Source organism: Macrobrachium rosenbergii, chromosome 50 (assembly GCF_040412425.1).
Source record: "Macrobrachium rosenbergii isolate ZJJX-2024 chromosome 50, ASM4041242v1, whole genome shotgun sequence".
NCBI lineage: Eukaryota > Metazoa > Arthropoda > Malacostraca > Decapoda > Palaemonidae > Macrobrachium > Macrobrachium rosenbergii.
This window is the reverse complement of record NC_089790.1, coordinates 9,862,501-9,881,589: the sequence shown is the minus strand read 5'-3', so window position 1 is coordinate 9,881,589 and position 19,089 is coordinate 9,862,501. Positions and strand designations below refer to the sequence as shown.

The 19,089-nt window shown below is 35.2% G+C and overlaps 1 long non-coding RNA gene across 1 annotated transcript in view; it reads right to left on the bottom strand.

The window, feature by feature from the left end:
* The window catches only part of LOC136832591 (uncharacterized), a 205,794-nt gene that overhangs the window by 160,767 nt on the left and 25,938 nt on the right, over positions 1–19,089 (bottom strand). The window contains exon 3 of the long non-coding RNA XR_010851266.1: positions 13,997–14,040. This is a non-coding gene — a long non-coding RNA (uncharacterized lncRNA). The remainder of the gene's footprint in view (positions 1–13,996; positions 14,041–19,089) is intronic.

Below are 19,089 nucleotides of genomic sequence, written 5' to 3'. Positions count from 1 at the left end.
GACATGGAACTATTCACACACACACACACACACATATATATATATATATATATATATATATATATATATATATATATATATATATATATATATATATATATATATATATATATATATATATTTATACACATATATATACATATATACATATATATATATGTATATATATATATATATATAACATTTTCCTTTATATAATATATATATATCGATAGCCTATTGTTTTCACATATTTATATATAACCTACATACATATACATATACAATATGCCATATATATATATATTTATCAACAAATATATAATCTAATATTACCTTCAAATTAACATTTCCCGTATTTATAGAAAATGGCGATAAATTTAACAGCCAAACGTTTTACAGGATACTTATCCCACAGCTGGCTTCAAAAAACATGGTTGAAACCTCACTGTCAATTATCAATAAATATTTGGAGGTTTGTAAACATCATTCAGAATATTTAGGTCAACAAAATCACATAATCTAATATGAGATAAAAAAGGGAAAACAAGCCTGTAATTACAGAAAATGGCTCTAATAATTTTACCACCAAACGAAAATACTGAGCTTATTATCCTCCAGCTGGCTTAGACTAAAAACATGGCTTCCCACCAATCACTGTTACTTAGTATTATCATATAAATATTTGGACTTTTGAGAAACGTCATGACAGAATCACTGCACCAGAAATAAACATTAACGTAATCAGCTTGTAATCGAAATCCAGAAGATAAAAAGCTCAACCAACTCAGACAAAATACACATCAGACTCTAAACATGACGATATCGAGGGAAAATAAGAATCATAATCTTCTATACGTAAAAATGGATAGGATTTGCAAAGGGCCATTTGGATGGAAATTGTAGCCCCCATTTCGATTAGAAAAAGTTTAATTTGGTTAAACTGTTAATGTAGAAATGGAAATATTTTTTTTTTCATTAATAAGTAATTTTGACGAACAAGTCTTCTGGTTCCAAAAGAACTTTTAGCCGGAACTATTATTGCCAACAAAAGTTTCATACTCACATACAGATATACGTACATACATACATACAAAACACACACGTACATATATAAATATATATATATATATATATATATATATATATATATATATATATATATATATATATATATATATATATATATATATCAAATATTTATATATATATATATATATATATATATATATATATATATATATATATAAATATATTATATATCAAATATCCTTAATATCGAATAAGCTATACCTTGGGAATAATTTCACACATAGGGAATTATAATTGATAAGAGCTTCTGCAATCGATATTTGTTAATACAAAAAGGTCTTGCGTACACAAGTGACGACAAAATATATATATATATATATATATATATATATATATATATATATATGTATGTATATATATATATTATATATATATATATATATATATATATATATATATATATATATATATATATATATATATATATATATATATACATATAATGTTTTTTATTTCACACATACCAATATACGTACTGTTACGTGCACTTAGTGACTAAGAGCACCGAGTACATTTTCAAAAAGATCAATAAACCTGAGGATGCCTCATCCCACATCTATCATTGTCCCTCTATAGGTTCATGTCCTGCCGCCTCTCCCTCCTCCATCCTCCTCCCACCCCTCCCCTCCCCTCCCCTTCCTTAGTCACGTCAGCCCATAGGGACACCCTAAAATGCATTTGCAACTGGCGGCAAAAAATGGTCGGCGAGATGCATTGAATCTTCCCGTGCAGGTGCGCATTTGCTTCTTAAATCGAGAGAGAGAGAGAGAGAGAGAGAGAGAGAGAGAGAGAGGTAGAGCTGTTGCACAGTATTCCTCTCACGCGTTTCATACCGAATAAGTCGGAAGAACTGAGCAAAATGGAATTACAACTAATTAGCTTATTGTCATTAATGAAAGGGAACCTGAAAAATTATCTGGGAAAAAAGAATGCATTTTGCAATCTTGACGCAAAACATTAAAGGATATTTCAAAAAAACCTTATTCCTAACCATTTTTTTTTTTTTTACAAAGAACTAACTTTAATATTTCTATACTTAACGAATGCGAGGTATCATAAGTACTGTAGAAACGAAATTACGAAAAATACAGTTTTTTTTTACCCTAACTAAAATGTTTCTTATATGAATAAGAAATTAATAAGAAACTCTCTTACAAAAAATTAATATATTCCAATATGTTTAGTGACAAACAGTCGTACTAGCAAGACTTGAAATGTGCACTAATATAAAAACAAGTAAAAAATGCACCGAAGTTTCTTCGGCGTAATCGAGTTTTCTGTACAGCTTATAATCAAGGCCACCGAAAATAGATCTATCTTTCGGTGGTCTCGGTATAATGTTGTATGAGCCGCGGCCAGTGAAACTCTCAGCCGGCCCTAGTGGCCTATTTTGTTGCGTTGCCAGAAGCACGATCATGGCTAACTTTAACATTAAATAAAATAAAATCAGTGAGGATAGAGGGCTGCAATTTGGCATGTTTGATGACTGGAGGGTGGATGATCAACATACCAATTTGCAGCCCTCTAGCCTCAGCAGTTTTTAAGATCTGAGGGCGGACAGAAAAAGTACGGACGGACAGACAAAGCCGGCACAATAGATTTCTTTTCATAAAACTAAAAATATATTACCTACTTGGTGAAAAGCTTATCAGCAGAGCAGATGAAATTAGATACCAAGAAGCAAGTTGAGTGGCGCCATTCTAACGATTACTCAGTAATAAGACATTACCTTTTGGAACATGCAAACAAAGCGTAGTCCTACTTAAATCTTAACACTTACAAAATCTTGAATCGAACTGGTTATTATAACAGCGGGTGCCTGTTTAAGCGGACTGTTACCCACACATACATAACAGAAGAACAGAACATCTCAACAATGAAGTCAAAAGATCAGCATCCAACGAAAACGAATGAAACTAAAAATGAGGAATATAAATAAACTGAAACTTCGAGATGTCACGAAACTGTCAGGAAGAGATTCAGGACCTCTCAAACTTTACCTAGTAGTTTTAGCATACGCGGTACCCTCAACAGCATTTTGATCCATTCCTCTGCTCTGTTGCTCTACCACTGTTTCTCAACAATTTTTGAATTCCTCATTAACAGAGTCCCTCAATTCCTCATTTAGAAAATAAGTGAGGAAAGCGCCGCGTAAAGCAGTCTGCCTGCAAATGAATTTGCTCAAATCCCAGACCCTTAACAACGGAGCCAGTGAAGACCAGAACGCCACGATTTTAGTTCCTGAGCAATCAACCAATAAAAGATCAACAATTCAAAGCACTGATGAAGATGAGATGCGCTACGATTAAGGGGACTGCAAGGACTAAGTTTAATATGATGCCAATGGCTGATTGATCTAAGACGAGATAAAAGAGGCAGGGCAATATGCAACACAGAGTGGAGATCTAATCACCTCTCACGGTCCCATCCTTTGCTTCGCAGTAATCAGAGATCACTTTTAAAAGTGCCGTTCGGAAACCTTATGCTTTGGGATATTAGGCGCTTTAGATTATGCAGGTTTTCTGGTTGTTATGGCGAGATGGGACTTCAAGCCCATTTTACTCTTGTCATTATCATCAGTATTTGAACGGTGCTTGACTCCTCTATAACTGTTCAGTCGAAGGAAAACAATATTTTTTATTGATCAATTAGGCCACTTTATTATATTTTATTCCATTTACGAATCACCACAACACACTGATCACAGCTGTCAGTTTTGAAAACAAAATGCAAAGATAAAAGAAAGTAAGTTAAAATATTTCAGGAAAAAATTAGCACAGTTGTCATAAAGAATTCTTATAAGACAGTGGCCCTTCATACTATACAAGAAGACGATATCTCAGATTTATTTTTAGCATAGATTCTGCGCTATCATTTCTCCTTTTGTCTTACATGTACTTTTTTTCTGTGGTCATGTGCAAGTATGTACATCTATAAAATGACACAGTAAGTAGATTTATGAACTATTTGAATGGCACAAACGCAAATGTTTTCAAGAGGGCAGATACATTTCCTGTCAACGGATAAATGCATCTAATGCATCTACGTTTCAAAAGAGCATGTATAGTATTAATGTACTTGTTAATATCAACAACATGCATTTTTACAATAAATAACCATGCGTCATTGGCCATAACGTGTATCACTTACAATAAAATACTCTTAATGATTTTTAAGATTAAATTATATTTTCGAAAGAAACGAAGAGAATCATTAGGTTCCCATCCGTCATTTTAGAACTGCATTTGAAAAATATATACAATAATTAACACTTCCTTTTCAAAACAAATAAACATAAAACTATAAAGGCTTTGGAGTGAACATCTAAACTACAGTTAACAATATATCCTTTCCCTCCCCATTTACATAGTACATGATCATGCAACCCGGGAAAAGAGAGAGAGAGAGAGAGAGAGAGAGAGAGAGAGAGAGAGAGAGAGAGAGAGAGAGAGAGAGAGAGAGAGAGAGAGAGAGACTATTTACCCTCCCAGTGCATTATAAAAGAGTTAAGAGACATAAAATGACATTTTTATCTGTCGACATTTCACTTGCATTACAAACATGAAAACTGCACAAAAAAACCTTTCTTTTTTTTCTACGAATTTGAGCAAGGCAGCTGAGCAGTCGGAAATAAATTTGGAAAAGATTGAGCTTTGTCTCCCACATTTCGACTGCATTATGGACACGAAGCTGTCGGGATTCGAAAAAAAAATAGGGTTAAAAACAAGTCCCCTTTTTGCTCTCCTGCTCATAAACAATGACGTACAGTCACAAAGGGAAAAATGGAACCCATCGAATTTTTACGATGGTGGATTCGTCCTATGGTGGATTTTTTTTTTTTTTTTTTTTTTTTTTTTTTTTTTTTTTAGAAAATATCTGCGTTTCTGCCCATCATGAATTTTTTTCTTTCTCTTAATGTCGCTAAATTATTTCACAAATATTTGCCCTTTTTTTCTAACAACGCTGGTGTGGTGGAATGCTATTATAGGTGGGATTTTATAGGCGGATATTTTAACTTAAACAGAGCGAGTCCTCCAAAATAAATTAATAAATCAGATGGGACGATATCGTCGCCCTCTCTGATATTTATAGGAGTACAGGTATATTCGGATGTATGCGACTATGTAGACTATGTACTCTTAAATATGTGCAACTTTTTATATATTAATATATACATATGCATATACATATAAATGTATGTATATTTTACTAAAATATGTGTATATGAATATATAAATATAATATATATATATATATATATATATATATATATATATATATATATATATATATATATATATATATATATATATATATATATATATATATATATATATATATATATATATATATATATATATATATATATATATTCATATGTGCTATAGTATAAACAAGCATATATTTTATATATATATATATATATATATATATATATATATATATATATATATATACATGAATACATATACTAGTATGTATATACTGTATACACATATTATATATATATATATATATATATATATATATATATATATATATATATATATATATATATATATATATATATATATATATAAAATGTATGAACGTATGTATGTGAACGTACGAGTTCCAGAAGCAGTCCCATAATTGAATCCCGCATTAGAATAGAATTTTCACACTCTATCATCTTCCTACTTCACGCTACAGTTCCTCACAGTGCGTACGCTTTTTCTTCATTAATATTCATACACGCCCGTGCGGTGTAAAGGGACGCCCATTGTTATGGGAAAATTGTAGGTTACTACGGAGCTGTTTTTTCCCAAGCCTTTTTTCCGCTACAAATCCAGAGTGCAGGTGTCTCATCGCTAATACTCTGAGGATACGTGGACCTTTTATGTATTTTCTCTAACTCTTAGGGACTTATAATTTAACCCTATGTGCGTAAATAAGGAAAATCACCTTTATAGATAATGATTAATGTATGAAAATTCGACGCATTAAATAATACATGGGAACTCGACAAGTGGGCCTACACTTCTCCCACGGTCTTTGTCATGTGTGATTAGTTGTGGCAACATTCCCACAGAGAGAGAGAGAGAGAGAGAGAGAGAGAGAGAGAGAGAGAGAGAGAGAGAGAGAGAGAAACCATCTTTTTTGGCGTGTTCATATACATCAATATACAGTACATTTTATTTTATATTGATCACATTTAAAGACATTTACGTGTAAATGATCACACATGCTTTTCGGATAAAATTACCTTTTATGTGTGTAGGAATGGACACTTCCATGTCCCCAAATCACAAAGATAGCATTTTATATTTTTACATATTATTGTGTGTGTGTGTGTGTGTGTGTGTGTGTGTGTGTGTGTGTGTGAAAAAGAACCACATCGTTTAAATTAATATTTTCACATATTATCTTGCGGTTGTCTGTGTGAAAGAGAAACACAGCATTTAAGCACTTAACATTTCCACATACTATTTCTGTGTGTGTGTGTGCGTATGTGTGTGTATGTGCGCGAAAGAGAAACACATCATTTAAATTAATACTTTCACATATTATTTTGCGGGTGTGTGCGTGTGTAAAAGAGAAACACAGCATTTAACATTTCCACATACTATTTCCGTGAGAGAGAGAGAGAGAGAGAGAGAGAGAGAGAGAGAGAGAGAGAGAGAGAGAGAGAGAGAGAGAGAGAGAGACAGACAGACAGACTACCCAACATCGTACCTCCTAATCTGAAACTAATAAGTGAAAAACGACTTGCCTCATGAAAAAAAGAGAGAGAGAGAGAGAGAAAATGCAAGATCTCCCAAAGGGGAAAAAAGACCCCTAAAGGCTAAAAGAGGAAGTTTTGATAAGCAACGCAACAAGGACGTGGGCCTAAGTCCTACAACTCCTGCGGATTAAAGCGGCAGAGTTTGCAACCAGAAAGGGGAAGGGAAATAAAAAAAGGGTTGGAAAAAAAGGGGAAAAAAAGGAAATGAAGTATCGAGAGTTTCTTTCCCATTCAACAACAGAGAAAGGAATAACCTCCTTCGAGTTGCATTGTGAATGAAAAAAAGAACAAAAAAGAACAAAAAAAAAAAAAAAGAGTCAAGGGGAATGTTATCGAGATGCAGTTTCAGTTGCAGGTGCACATGCATGCAGCTGCAACACGGTGGGAACGGGAGGTGTGCAACTGGGCCAGCATATAGGCCTTTTCCGCCGAATTTTTTTTTTTGGGGGGAGAGACCGATGTGGAGGCTCCATGGGTAAAGAGTTTCGTAAAGAGTTTCCTTGTCTTGAACTGCGAGAACTTATCAGATCTTTTACAATGATGGAAATTACGTTTTTATGCAGCTCTTTGATTTTCTTGAGAAATTAGTTTTTCTGATATTTTACGTTTCACCTTTGTTAAAGATATTTTTCCTTAGTAGAAATAGAATACTCTCAGAAAAAATACTGTTCCACTTCGTCAAATGGCATTTTTCAAAGTCAAATTGCCTTTTAATTTTTTGAATCGACATTTTCATTTATGAAATAGTTTATCCGTCTTTCAAATTACACTTTCCTTTGTGAAATATCTTTTTTATGTAAAATTACTTTTCATTATTGAGATGACATTCTCTACTCTGAAATATATTCAACACCCATTCAAGATAAAAAATATTTTTGAAATATTTAGTATTATTTATAAATAAAACTTCCCACTTGATATTGAAAACCGCTCTCTGTTTTTTCTCAAAAGGCAGTCTTTTGAAAACACTTTAATAATAATTTCTCCTCACTGATCTTTTCTGGATAGTTTTTTTATAAAGAAATGTTTAATGAACTTACATCTACTCTACCGGCAAACTGCAAATACTGGATGGTCAACAGGTTTGTTCTTTTCTTTCATAAAGCGGAAATCTGATGAATTATATGCACAGACACAAACCGCTTACAGAATAAGATAACAGACAAAAAAAAAAAAACAAGTCTTGAGTTTGAGTCTCCACGCTTCAAGATACATTCAAACATAATTGCCTTCTTCAGGATTATTATATTTGCAGTTGCTGATTATCTAGTCATAGTGAGTTATTATACCATTTGATTTTAATTCTGTGATGCCTTGCTAGACATGAGATCGATATTTTTTTCAGATTTATGAATATGAACACTTTCATAGGTTTCCCCCATATGATGTTTGACGTTAAGCAGCAAAAACATTGTTGAAATTTCTAAGCAACAGGCACTAAAATTGTGATGTTGTCAGCATTGAAATAAGGTGCTGTTATCTCTCTCTCTCTCTCTCTCTCTCTCTCTCTCTCTCTCTCTCCCCTCCAAAAATTCTGTAACGTTATTACCGATAATGTCACCCAACATAAATTATATATAAAGGCCGCTAATCTTCATCCTTTGCTTCTCCTTTTTTTTTACTATAATAAGACTCGCTGTCTCTGTCTGTTTGTCTCTCTCTCTCTATCTCTCTATCTCTGTCTCTGTCTCTCTCTCTCCAAAGCCATCTGTAACGTTATTATCAGTAATATCACCCAAAGAAATTATTTACGAAGAGGACCAATCTTCATCCTTTGTTGCTCCTTTTTATTCTAATATGGATCTCTCTCTCTCTCTCTCTCTCTCTCTCTCTCTCCAACCGCCTCCGCAACTTACGGCAACCGTATTACCGTTAATGTCACTCTCAACAGAAATTGCTCTGCAATATGCAGTTCCTCCTGCCCCGACCTTTTTCTGATTCAATTTTTTTTTATAGTTTTCTTTTTATAAGCAATGGATATCTCACAATAAAAGGAGGATTTTTTCCTCCGCTCTACCCCCTCCGGATCTCTAAGCTTCCTCACCAGGTCAACAATGCACGTCCGACAATGCAGGTCACAGAGTGCAGGTCCCATTTTCCCAGCGCATTTAGCCGCGATGCATTTAAGGAATGTCAGTTGCACTTTTCAAAGGCCCGATGACTGCATTCTCCTTAAACCTCCGTGAATAGTTTTCGAAGGTAGAATGGTTACTGGGTAAGCCTTCCGCATTTAACTGTGAACGCTGTCGTCTTCTTTAGTCAGCTGTAGAAAGTTAATGACACCAACCGATAATGCAGTTTAGGTTTTTAGTTTTCATGTCTTCGTTTTCGTGAAGTTGTGCTAACCTTTAACCTTCAGGTTCATTTAAAAAAAAAAAAAAAAAATTTTACGTGAATTCACTCTTCAGCAGCAACAAGATATGATAAAAAACTCCATACATCAAATGCAAGGGCTCGAAAATATCAGCCAGGAATCTTTGTCCAAAACCTCATTAGTGATTTACCGACCAGTGCGAATCAAAGAATACATTTCTTTTTGGATTTAGATTCACTCATCTCTGTCATTTTAGAAAGTACGCCACCTCAACTCTCTCGGCGCTGACATTGTCTCCTTTTCCGCGTGGGAATTCTAACATTACGAGAACAAGAAATCCCCAGACGAGGAACCAATGCATAATAACCCTACGCAGGTCACGAAAGGAAGGAGATCCATGGCATTAGTCTTCTCAGCAAGGCTGTCCCGAAATGGACAAAAGATCAATCTTTTATTTTTTTTTTTCTCTTGCACCTTCGTAGGTCGGTCTTAATCCTCAGGTCATAAATGCAGTTTACCTATGCAGGTTTATCCCTCCTTTGTGTCGTCTGAGTAGGTTGATTTTTTTCTAAAGTGGGATATATTCTTTGATACTCTTCTCAAGGTAACTTCTTAATAGCAATATGCATTTTGATTTCTTTTGAAATTGGGCTTCTTAGCTGAAATGGATTTTTCTTTGTATCCTTTGGAAATTAAATTTCTAAAGACGAGCTTGATCTTTGATATTTTCTTGAAAATAATCCATATCTATAATATATTCCTTGACTTCTTTTGAAATTAGGCTTCCAATAATCCATATCTGGAATGTACTCCTTGATTTCTTTCGAAATTAGGCTTCCAATAATTCATATATGGAGTGTATTCATTGATTTCTTTTGAAATTAGCCATCCAATAATCCACATCTGGAATATATTCCTTGATTTCTTTTGAAATTAGGATTCCAATAATCCATATATGGGATGTATTCATTGATTTCTTTTGAAATTAGCCATCCAATAATCCACATCTGGAATACATTCCTAGATTTCTTTTGAAATTAGGCTTCCAATAATCCATATATGGGATGTATTCCCTGATTTCTTTTGAAATTAGGCATCCAATAATCCATATATGGAATGTATCCCTTGATTTCTTTTGAAATCAGGCTCCTGACTGAAATGGATTTTTTATATTTTGTGGGAATACACTTTCTCAAATCGAATTTGGTCTTTGATAATCCCATGAAAACAACACGCATCTAGAACGTTTTCTTTGATGCATCTCTGTAATAAACTCCAAGTGGAACATATTCTTAAATTGTAAAAGAAAGCCGGAAAGCCCAAAAACCTCCCCTTCAACCCACTTCTCCACATTCTCAAAACCCTTCCTCCCGGAAACGAAAAACAAAGACATTAACAGCCGTTACAACAGACTCGTCTAAAATATGCTTCTCCTCACTGACCATGGAAGAAAAAGCGGAGGGAAAAATGAATGCAAATCAGGGCAAAAACAATATCCCCGAGCAAAAACGCGCCGGGAAATGAAGTGCAATTCCCCCCGTAAAGACCTGCAATTCCCCCTAAAGACCAGATAACTTACCTGCACGTTCGAAAAATGCAAATTAATGACAAAATGAAACGGCCGCTAAATTCTTTTTTCCCCCTCCATCTTTCTTTTCTATCGACGGCGAGCGAGTGTGTCGATTTTTTTTTCTTCTTCTCTTCAAACCGAAGTGTATTTGCATTTACAGACCCCCCTCGGCAGGGAAAGAAATAAAAGGAATAAAAAGGCTTGTAGCGGCTGCTGGTGCTGCTGCTGCTGCTGCTGCCGTGAATACTGGAGCGAGACCAATGCAATAACGAAGGAAGATTGGTGCGTTTAGTGGGTGTCCCCGGATTTTAAGTCGGATTTAAGAGGAAGAAATATCGGCGGTAAAAACCGGCCGTGTTCATCGGACGCAGATTTATCGCGAGGAGCGAGTGCGTGTGTGTTTGTGCGTTTGTGTGGAAGGTTCCGGATGTTGGAGGATGCGGTTGGTTGGCCGTTTGTATTCATGGCGGGGGACGAATGGCCCCGGGGGTAGAGCAAGGGCAGGGTAAGGGATTATGGGGAGAGGGGGGCGGATTGTTCTAATTTTCCTTTTCACGATTCTAACTTTAGAAATATTAACAGTTTGGATACAAATCGAACTTTAGAAATGTTAACAGTTTGGATACAAATCTAACTTTAGAAATATTAAGTTTGGATACAAATCTAACTTTAGAAATATTAACAGTTTAGACACAAATCTAACATTAGAAATATTAACAGTTTAGATACAAATCTAACTTTAGAAATATTAACAGTTTGGATACAAATCTAACAGAAATTTGTTTGACAAACTAACAAAATATAACTTTAGAAATATTAACAGTTTGGATACAAATCTAACTTTAGAAATATTAACAGTTTGGATACAAATCTAACTTTAGAAATATTAACAGTTTGGATACAAATCTAACTTTAGAAATATTAACAGTTTGGATACAAATCTAACTTTAGAAATATTAACAGTTTGAATATAAATCTAACTTTAGAAATATTAACAGTTTGAATATAAATATAACTTCAGAAACGTTAACAGTTTTGATATAAATAAGTCTGAAATATTAAGTTTGATGTCAACTTTAGAATGACACTTTGGAAAAATTCAGAAATATTAACAGTTTGAATATAAAGATAATTAAAACGAATTTTGATATAAATAAGTCTGCGGATGTCAGAATGACACTGAGGAAAAATTCAAAAGCTTAAAAAAGACAGTTTATCATTATTTCCATCAGCAAAAGCTTAAAAAAGTTTACCATTCCCAATAAAACTGCATAAGCAATGGTACATTAATAAAATAAAGGAGCTTAGTTTTAATACACATTTCAACACTAGAAAACCGTAAATCAAATCATAGCTCAACGCAAGATGGGTGGGTCCCGCCCCAATCCATCATTCCTCCATCTTCCTTCATCTACTATTTCTTTTATTTTTCATTTATTTCGTGTCGTTCCCCCACCTCTTACACCCCCACCCCCCCGGCTTCCGATCATCCCTGTTCCTCATCACGTGCAATTTCCTACAAAGATTTACCACAAAAGTGAGGTCACAAAAGTGGCGTCACAACAACATTAGTCATCGACGAGGACGAACTGTAACGTTTAGTATTCTCAAGAGCGAAATATATTTTGGAAGTTACCCATGTAAGGATCAAACGCAACAATGTAAAAATATATTCGAAAAACCATAAAATTGATTTACTTACGAATCAAAATTGTCTATGATGACTTTCATGGGCTGAAATATTTATTGATATCATTTAACTATAGTTTTATACTTAAATGCTTTTCCTTTAAGAGTTTCAATGCTTTCTTGGAGTCGAGGTTGCTGTTTTCATTCCCCTCATCAACCTGGTTGTGAACAACAAAAGCTGACTGACTACTAGGTACATCATTCGGAAGAAGGCAGTCTTATTTAACCACTGGGACCGTATATATAGGTATATATATATATATATATATATATATATATATATATATATATATATATATATATATATAAATTTCTCTAGAAGAAAAGAGAGGCAATATCTTGAATTAATGAACGTCACATGCACATCAGCTATTCAGTAATATATATATATATATATATATATATATATATATATATATATATATATATATATATATATATATATATATATATATATTACATATATATGGATATATTTTATATAGTGTGTGTATGTGCAGTTCTACCTAAAAAGAAACCAATAAATTAAATTACGGAAACGATAATCGCAAAAGAAAGCTTTGGCGCGATGAAATTAAGATTATTATTCAGCGTTATTTCCCCTTGCTTAAAAAATTTTCGTACTCATCTTTAACAGCTGTGGATATTAATGAATTACCTTTACTCGTCCAGTAACTTTACTTAACAATTAAATACATGTTCTGAATAATAATAATAATAATAATAATAATAATAATAATAATAATAATAATAATAATAATACTCTTTGGAGCCAGTGCATAGCGAGCACTTCCGTTTCCGCGCAACCATTTCCCTACCTAGAAATTCTCGAGCATAAATCACTGACCTTACATTTTTTGCAGGATCGATGCGCCTCCTTCGAAAAACGGGCGTCCTTCCTCTCTTTTTCCATCACGAGATCCTAAACCCCTGACCCCGATCGACAATGCAGATTTGAATGTAAAAAAAAAAAGACGCCGAAAAACTGTTATGCATATCACCCACAATGGCCTATAGTACGAAGGACCTTTAATCACGCCATACAATGCAGGTCCCCGAAAGGCGGTTGCATATGCAGGCCTTAATAACGACCACAAAGGAGATCCCGCAATGCAGGTCACCCCGGAAGGATTCGGAAATGCGGCTGGCATCGGTCCTTCGACGCAGGTAAGCGTGATTCCGAGGGTAGTTTAAAATTAAGAGGCTGCAGAAAAAAAAAAAAATCGAATGCTCTTTGAACTGGATTTTAAACGAATTTCAATGCGATGGGTTCTCTCTTTGGGAAAAGGGAGACTTTCCTTTTAAATACTTTTAAATACTTTCAGTGGTTTGAAAGACAAAAGGTACCCTATTACAATAGTCAAGTGACTGACGGATATTGAGCCGCTTCGAGATTGCGCGTTCCTTTCTCGGTGTGGGTAAAAAATACTTTATTCCTTTAATTTCCGCTTGCATATTGCACTGCAAGATAGGAAACAAGATTTAGCATAATTTAAGGAACAAGACTTAGTTGGTGAAAAATGAAAAGTTCAATTTAGAACCTAGTATACGACATACGCCACAAAGTACAAAAATGACAAAAACTTACATAGTGTCCCTCTTGAAGAGTAGATCCCGTCAGGTCATTGCCTCCTTCGAAAAAAAAAAAAAAGTTCGAATTTGATAAAGGGTTACTTTAATGAAGTTTAGAAAAACATTCAAAAACAAATTCGAGCAAAGATACACATACAAACTCATTATTTATTATTATTATTATTATTATTATTATTATTATTATTATTATTATTATTAATGCACAAGCATACGACTTTTGCTTTACATATTTACTTAAATATGCAGTTATGCGAGAAGTAGCTGGAAATTAACAGGAAAAAGTCTGCACGTGGCGTACATGGACACAGGAAAAGCTACATCACAGAATCGATAGTCAATATAGATGGTACGGCTGTGTGGTGAAAATGTTACGCTACTGACAGCAATAAAAAGTGTTCGTTAGAATGCTAAGTTGGGACAATGAACAGTTTGACACAAGCATGGGTCTGAAAAGTAAGGCGTATTATGTGGTTTTAGTGGTTTTATACATATACATACATACATACATACATAAACACACACACACACATATATATATATATATATATATATATATATATATATATATATATATATATATATATATATATATATATATATATATAAATAAGATGCGTATTTCTGTATGGCATATACGTATAAAATAACCGAAAAAAATGTCGGACAACACAGGCAAAAATAATTAACGATCCAAAGAAATACCGCGAAAAACAGTGCTTAAATAAAGCATAAGAATAACAAATGAAACATAAATAAAGGAGAAAGTTATAAGCAAAGGGACGAAAGAGAAAAGAAAGATCGCGTAATGCTGACGTTAAAGGGAGTTATCATCATTTTCCCGGATTCCCTTAATATACTGATCGTTGGAGGATGCTCACAGGGCATCAAATTGTTGGGTATGATTTGTCCCTTCCTTTCTCAGTTCTCCCTCTCTCTCTCTCTCTCTCTCTCTCTCTCTCTCTCAAACTATCAACAACTCCCCTAAAGCGCGATTTAAAGAAAAATTAAATAACAATAAAAAAAAAAAAAAAAAAAAAAAAAATCGAGGTCCTGCTAAAGTGCAATTAAAAACAAAAAAAAAATATTCGAAGTCCCGATTCCGGATTCATCTCAAAATATCACTGAAGTCTACGGGTAAGTTTTCGGATATCTCGTGGATTGACAGAAAGGCAAACGGAAAATCTATCTTCAACTCTGTTGAAACTGAAATTGCAATCAGCAAAAATCAAGGTCTGGTTTGGGACAAGAGGACTTAAGGGTAAGTTTCCACAAAAAAACAGCAAAAATAGTTTCCCCTAACCAAACGTGATTCCGCATGTCATAACAATAACGAACTAAAGATAACGACAGTAATGATAACAAACCACCGCTCATATTTGCTACACACCCAAAGATAACTTCCACTTGGTATTCTACCTTTTGTAAAATAATATTATCCAACGGAACGCGCAGCGTTTGGCCTTCCTTGGAACAAAAAGATGATTCTTCAGAGAAAAGTTATTTTCGACGGCGGCCGATGGAGACCTTTACGAAAAATCACCTGTCAGTGTGGTTCTGACACTCTCTCAAGAAAGGAGGGATGAATTTAGGCCTTACATTATTTCCAGGTAGGCCTCCGTCGTTTCAGGTTATTCCGTTGCTTTCGGTGCACCACAAAAAATGATTATGATGTGGCCCAGACCGCAAAATGGAATATATTCTAACTGCTATTCTTCTTCTAAGGAAAATTAGTTTAATTATTCGTTCTGGTAGCTTTAGCCGTCTTTGCCCGAACCTCACCTGAAGATAGAGAGAATTTTACGAAATTAGGACGCACAGATTTAAGTTGGCGTAACCAGATGATATAGTTGTTGTTTGGTAAGCTGTAAGTTACGATTCCCTTTCAGCTTTCAGGTTTCTTTGCCGCCAATGTTTCCTCCTAAAATTAACATGTTTCCTTCTAAACGGTAATTCTGCCATTCATCAAAATGAAAACTATCGAACACTTTACTGCAGCGCCCGTCTTTTGACTGTAAAAAAATGACCAAAATAAAATCAGTTGCTGCATCTTTTTATAACAAAGTTTACCGTTTGAGAGCAACAGGTAATCTACCTGTACGTCCGTCATTCTGTCCTGTCTTCTACTGTATATGGTCGCCTGTCGGATAACGTTCAGGTTCTTTAAAGCCCTACAATTTTCATATCTTCGATGATAAACTTTTCAAGCTTCCTGTATATCATTTATCGTTGATGGAGATTCAATACTGTACGAGGCTGGTCTTAGTTACGGTAATATAATTACAGGTCAGAGGTTAAATAGGTATTTGCTACGCAAGGGTACTGTATTCCACACATTAAACGCGTTTCATTTTCATCTTTTACTTAATGTGATAATTGTTTCTTTCAAGGTATCATTCTCTTGAATTTTTATTTTTCAGTATTCTGATGCTACCATTTTGTATTCTGCAAGTGCAATGGACAGCACACTAAGCAACCACTAAATATAATCACGCGGTTGGCCACATTCCAGCAAATCCAGTTAAGAAAAAACAAAGAAATTTGTTACCTGGTTAGAAAATTGCCAAAACCTCCATGCATGATCAAACATTCACGCAACGCTCTTCTGCCTCACCTTTCACAATGAGGGGCAAAAATGTGTTTGACTGTACTAGCCACCTTTATCGGCGGTAAAAGAAAACTTTATTTATCGCTTTTAAAATGATTCGGCCGCGGCTAGAATATAAATTAACGAGCCCCGGGCTGTGTTTGTGGGCACGCAAGAGAAAGGAGTTTGTAGTATTGGAATTTAGGGATGCATAGTAGATAGAGATTTTTTTACCGCTGTAAGTTCAAAAGTTTTGGGATCATAAACATACCAACACACACACACACACACTCACGCCAGGAACATATTTTTAACCAGTCGTGCCAGGTGAGTGTCATTAAAAAGTGAGAGAGAGAGAGAGAGAGAGAGAGAGAGAGAGAGAGAGAGAGAGAGAGAGAGAGCACCGAAGGGCTTCACTAGAGGAAAACACATTGTTTTTGTATACCTCTGGTCTCACAGATATACACATATATTGATACTGCAAAGAATATGTGTGTAGAAATCACTCACTTCATTTAACCTAAAATTTCCTAACATTAGTTTGCCTGAATAATCAAAGACAAGCTAACATATATTTGATCTCGGTCTTCCTTAATGGCTTCTTTAAAGGTTTAAAAAGTTCGCTCATGAATGGCAGAGGAGAAGGACAAGCCTCGTCCTCGAGATCGAGCATACACACATGATCAGAGCCCACGCTCCCTCTCCACCCAAGCTAGGTCCTCGGAGAACCAGGCCTTGCTCCTGAAGACTTTGCAGGTAGACCCACGAGTCGCCCTAGACTCCCCACTCCTAGTTCACAGAGACAGCAAGATGAACAGGACTTGAACTCGGGATTACCGCACTGTGGAACCCAGGCAAAACCAAAAGGATGATCTGTGGAAGAAATATAAAATTTAGGCAAAAAGCCATGCGTTGGGACCTAAGAGGTCATTCAGCGCTGAAAGGGGAACTGAGAGTAAAGGAGGTTTTAAAAGTGTAACAGGAGGTAAACCTCGCAGTTGCACTATGACACAATTGTTAGGAAAGGATGGAAAGTAAGATGGAAGAAAGGAAATATGAAAGGATATACAGTAAAATGAATGAAAGGGGTTGAAGCTAAGGGCCGAAGGGACTCTGCGAAGAACCTTAAGTAATGCCTACGGTGCATCGCGTGAGGTTCACTGACGGCACTAACCATCCACGGGGCAGGATGATTTGTGAGTAAAATCTTCCTTTTTCTATAGCTTAGAATTGATTCATATTGACAATAAATTTTTAATGCTTACAATTCCAACACTTTCTGGGCTTCTGATCAACTGGTCAATCAGCTTCTAATCGCTCAATCATTTATTTAAGTGTTTTTATTCACACTTTCTAAAATTCAGTAATTTATCTAGTTTCTTCTTCCACAGCTTCTCATGACTCAAGTCATTTAATTTCTTCTTGAATTTCTAGCTATTCAAAGTCTTTGTCATCCACATAGTCTACTCTGTACGTTCTTTAGTAGCTGCCAAGCACTCAGTAATTACATTAGTCTCTTCTTATTCAGTCAGTGTTTTAAAATCTTCTAACCGGTCAATAAGTCAGTCGCGGCCTCTTTACAAATCTTGTAATCGTACAATCATTGTCTTGTTCCAAAACACCCAATCATTTGGCAAATCGGTTATTCTTCTTCAACATGATCTAATCAAGAAGTTAGTCCGTACTTTTTCCACAAGCTCTAATCAACCAGTCAGTGCCTTATTGAACTTAATCTAATCGCTCAGCCAGTAAGCGTCAGTACCTCTTTGTTGTCTGCCACTCAATCAGTCAGTCACTGTGTTCGTCTACTACAGTACAGCTTCTGATCGTTGTGTCCGTCAGTCAATGACTTAGGCCACATCTTCCAAAGGTTCTGATCGTTGAGTCAGCCAGTCAATGACTTAGGCCACATCTTCCAAAGGTTCTGATCGTTGAGTCAGCCAGTCAATGACTTAGGCCACATCTTCCAAAGGTTAAATCAGTAAGAGTTAATTTACCACCATAATTTCGAGTTATATAGCCATCGAATCATACTTTTCTTCAACAGCTTCTCATCACTCCATCAGTCATCCAGATTCGACTCCGAAGGCGCCTCTCTAACCAAGTTTTTTCCCTTCGTCAGGAGGAAGTCCTTCATTCACCCGATGGTTCTGCATTAGATAAACGATATTCCGCGTAATCGATAAATGTTACCACTGAAATACACAGCCTCTTTTCGAAAACAAAATTTAGCCCCATTGCTTCTGCGTCCCGCGAGTCTTCTTAACTCCGTTTACGGAAGAGGAAAAATATTCTGTTATCGCTGACGACGCAAATGACAAGTTAATAGCCTGTAAACCCTATTAATCAGGATGGACAGACCGGAGGACGACGGGGAACAATGGACTGGGAGGAGAGAGAGAGAGAGAGAGAGAGAGAGAGACTTCTGACGTACATGGAGAGAGATATGATATGAGGGAGAGAGAGAGAGAGAGAGAGAGAGAGAGAGAGAGAGAGAGAGAGAG